Source organism: Meleagris gallopavo, chromosome 1 (assembly GCF_000146605.3).
Source record: "Meleagris gallopavo isolate NT-WF06-2002-E0010 breed Aviagen turkey brand Nicholas breeding stock chromosome 1, Turkey_5.1, whole genome shotgun sequence".
In the NCBI taxonomy this organism is placed as follows: Eukaryota; Metazoa; Chordata; class Aves; order Galliformes; family Phasianidae; genus Meleagris; species Meleagris gallopavo.
Genome location: NC_015011.2, coordinates 716837 through 721017, shown reverse-complemented (window position 1 = coordinate 721017; position 4181 = coordinate 716837).

Here is a 4181-nt window from a genome sequence, read left to right as displayed (position 1 = left end):
CTGCCGAGGGGGAGCGGGGCTGCGGCCTCGGAAGCTCCCTCGAGCCCGGCCCTGCCCCTGACCCCGATCCCTGCCTGACCCCGGCCCTGACCCCGGCCTGCCCTTACCCGTGGGGGCGGATCGCCGTGACTGCGCTGGGGGGCACAGCTGCAGCACTGCGCCCAGTGCGGGGCTCCTCAGTTCCAAGCGGGCTGGAGAGAGCCCGGCTGAAGGTGCAGAGATGGTGGGGGCTTGGAGCAGCTTCTGATGGGGGCAGGTTGAGAGCACCAGGGCAAGTGCAGAGTGCTGAGCCTGGGGAGGAATGGCAGCATGCATTGGTGCAGATTGGGGCTGAGCTACTGGGAAGGAGCTCTGTGGAGGAGGACCTGGGGGGTCCTGGAGGACAGCAGTTGACCACTGGTTGACCAGCAGTTAACCAGCAGTTTTCCAGTGGTTGACTGTGAGTCAGCAGTGTGACCTGGTGGCCCAAAAAGCCAATGGGACCCTGGGGTGCATTGCATAGAGCGCAGCCAGCAGGACAGGGAGGTGCTCCTGCCCTCTGCTCTACATTGGGGAGGGCACAGCTGCAGCACTGTGCCCAGTGCAGGCTCCTCAGATCCAGGCAAACTGGGAACTGCTGGAGAGAGCCCAGCTGAAGGTGCAGAGATGGTGGTGGCTTGGAGCACCTCCTGATGGAGACAGGAGCGGTGGGGGCTGTACATGTGAAGGAGTGAAGGCTGAGGGGAGTCTGAGCAATGCTGGTGGATATCTGAAGGGTTGGGGTCAGGAGGAGGGGGCTGGGCTGTGTTTGGTGGTGCCCAGCACCAGGACAAGGGGCAGCGGGCACAGACTGGAGCCCAGGGAGTTGTGTGTGAGTGTGAGGAAGAGCTCTGTGCTGTGATGGTGGCAGAGCCCTGGCACAGCTGCCCAGAGAGGTGGGGGAGTCTCCTGTGCAGAGATCCAAACCTGCTGGGATGCTCTGTGTGCAGCTGCATGGGGGATTGCACTGGGGGAGCTGGACAGAGGTCCCTTCCAGCCCCTCCAGTTCTGAGGTTCTGTTACATGAATGCTGGTGTTTGTGGTGCTCAGTGCTGTCATGCTGTGGGATCCAGCTGCTAGTTTCAGTCCTGCAGTCCCAACAAACTGTGTAAGTAGCAGGAGCTCTGGGTGCACTGCGTGGTGCTGCCCCTCAGGGCTGCTGGACCCAGAGCAGAGCATCAGGAAAGGCCTTGGGCTGCAGAGCACAGTCCAGGAGCCACAGTGTTCTCTGAATGATGTTGCGGTGAATTTTGTTATCTCCTCAGTTCTCTCAGTGCTGCAGCCCTGGTGAGGATCCAAGAAGCGTGGCCCTGGTGCCCTCAGGCTGTTCCCATGCTGCAGGTGGGATCCACGCTGAACTCTATCAATTGGGGCACAGCTGCTCAGTTTCTGGTTCCTTTACGTGTTGTCTCTGAGCATGTTGGATGTTAGGAAACATTTCCTCCGGGAAAAAGAGGTCACGTGCTGGAAGTGGGGGGGTCCCCATTCCTGGAGATGTGGCACGTAGGGACATGGTGGGATGTGGTTGAACTTGATAGAGGTCTTTTCCAACCTGAATGATTCCGTCCTGCACTGTGTTGGTCCTGCCCTGGGATCACAATTCATGCAGACAGCAGTGGCTATCGGTGACCCTGTGGGACAGTCCTGAAGTGTCCTCTCCTCACCTATCCTGTCCTTGCCCCACATTCTGCACACCCAGAAGAGAGAGAGAAATGTCATGAATCTTCATGGCATCATTCAGGACGTGTCTGCAGAAGGTGCTTTGTGGTGAAGGCATTAACGTTGGTGGGATGTTACAAAGGAGACCTCACAATGAATGAGCTCTGTTCTGCTGGCTTCAAGGTTTGTGTTTGAAGTTGGAAATTTCATCTGTAGGGCACAGAACTGCACAGTGCTCACTTGTGTTATGTCAGTTTGGATCTTGGCACAGCACACAGCCCTGACCCTGGAGATCTTCAGTGGGTTTTGGTGCTGTAAAAGCTGGCTGGAGCTGTCCTGGTAAAAGGCTGCAAACCAGAGTTGCGGGTTCTGTGCTATTAGCACGGAGCAATCAGGCTCTGGTCAGGTTTTAATTAGTGCTGCAGAGCCGCTAGCGCAGCGGGGTTGGAGGTGCACGGGGTCTGTGGGGTGTTTGTTTGTGTGCTGGCGACAGACTGACTGACAGACAGACTGACTGACTGACTGACAGCTGAACGTGGCAAAGCTGAGGAGCTGCTGCTGCAGAGCCTCCCTGAGCATCCATCTGCTGCAGAATGCCCTCCCGTGTCTCTGTGAGCAGCAATCTGACATTGGGGGTCAATCTGACAGCGTTTCCTTCCCACTGGATTTCCTGCACCCCATCCCTGAAGGCAGCTTTTAGATAAGGCTGGGAGGAAGGGCACGCTGCTCCCCTCTGCCTGTGACTAATTGCTGTACAGGTTGGGTCGGTCTCAGGGCTGCACCTCCCCGCCCCACACAACACAAAGCTCCCGGGAGGGAGCTGCCCTCGAGCCCCCCAGGCAGGGCTGGGAATGGGTTCTGCCCATGCCCACCTCCGTATGCTGTGGGGCTGGGGGGATGCCAGGAACCCAGCAGCTCTGTGCCATCACAGAAACTGAAAGCATGCGGAGCTGCTGCCAGGCCATAGAGGGGCAGGAAAGGAAATGGGGTGTGTGGGAGCCCTATGGGGAGTATGGGGTTCTGTGTGGAGCTGATACCCAGCTCCCTATGGGCATTCATCCCATAGAGTCATGATGGCTCATGGTATTCTGACAGTAGTTGAGTTGAGGTCTCTTGGTGCTTGTGGTTCTCTCTGTGCAGACCAATGGCTGCTGTCTGCCTGCTGTAGCTGGGGGGGAGCTCCTATGTTCCCAATGGTCTGTGTGGGTCTGGGGAGGAGCAGTGCAGGTTGTGTCCAGCATTGGGTTTCTGTACGGAGCATAGGGTGAGGCCTGGCCCCACACTGGGTGAAGTTGGTAAAGGATTTGCCACGGGGTGGCTGTGGGGCTGCTGCGGGGCTGCTGCTATTGCAGGACAGCTGCTGGCAGTGGGATCTCAGTGTGTGCGGCCCAGCCAAGTGAGTCATCATTTGACTCAGACACAGCGGCCGTTCCACGCGCGTGGAAGCCCCATCCATTGAACCACCTCCAGTGGTTGCTAACAGCGCGTGGCTGCATTTGGCACATCCACGTTTGGGGAGAGGATGGCTTTGTGTGCGTGCAGTGCTGCCCGTCTGACTGCAGCACCTCTGGAGCAGGCTGAGGGCTGTGCAGCCTGCAGGAGGGAAGGCTGAGAGGGGTCTGAGCAGTGCTGATGGATATTTGAAGGGTGAGGGTGGGGAGGATGGGGCTGTTGGGTGGTGCACGGTGCCAGGACTGCAGAACCAGCACTATTTTATGGTTGTGTGCCCACCAGGGCCGGGCTGGTGCTGTCTGCTGCCTTCCACGTGTGTCACGGTTTCGGCAGAGTGGGTGAACGTGAGGAGGAAGCATCAATTTGAAACATATGCTGCAACCAAATTCCTTCACTGTTAGTAATATTTTGTTTGCTGCCAGTGAGAATTTTGGAAATGTTTTGTTTTTTTTTTTTTTTGAAATTTCTCTCACTTTTAGTTTGCATTTTTCACAGTTGAGGAGGAATCTGCAGATTTGGTTCCCGGCGAGCTTTGTTTCCCAGTTTGCAGCCTTGTGATGCTGGCTGGGAGAAGCAGCTGCAGTTTCATCGATGCTGGAAGCAAACAAACACAAACAAAGGAGGCTCAGCCTGCATCTGGGACGTGCCCTGGTGGTGCTGGTGGTCATAATAGGAAGGGGTGCAATTGTGAGGGGTATGGAGCACATCTGACCTCATTCTCCCCTTACAGGAGCGTGTCCCTCAGGCCTGCAGTGTGGGCATCCTACCAGCTCTGCATGCAGAGGGCTGGCTGAGGTCTGCATTGCATGCAGGGACTGCTGACCCCACAGAGCAAAGACCCTCTCCTTGCACCAATCCCAATCCCCTCTTGTTTGGGAGCAGCCACGTGTCAGCTTGCAGGAAACAACCCTTGAGTTTGTCAGCTGCCGGTGCCTCGTGTGTGAGATTGGGTCAGAGAAGCACATTGCTTTTATCCCCTTTTTTTTTTTTTCTTCAGGATGCAGCAGGGACTTTTTGGGGGAAGAAAATGGAGCATCTCAGTTTGTTAGATG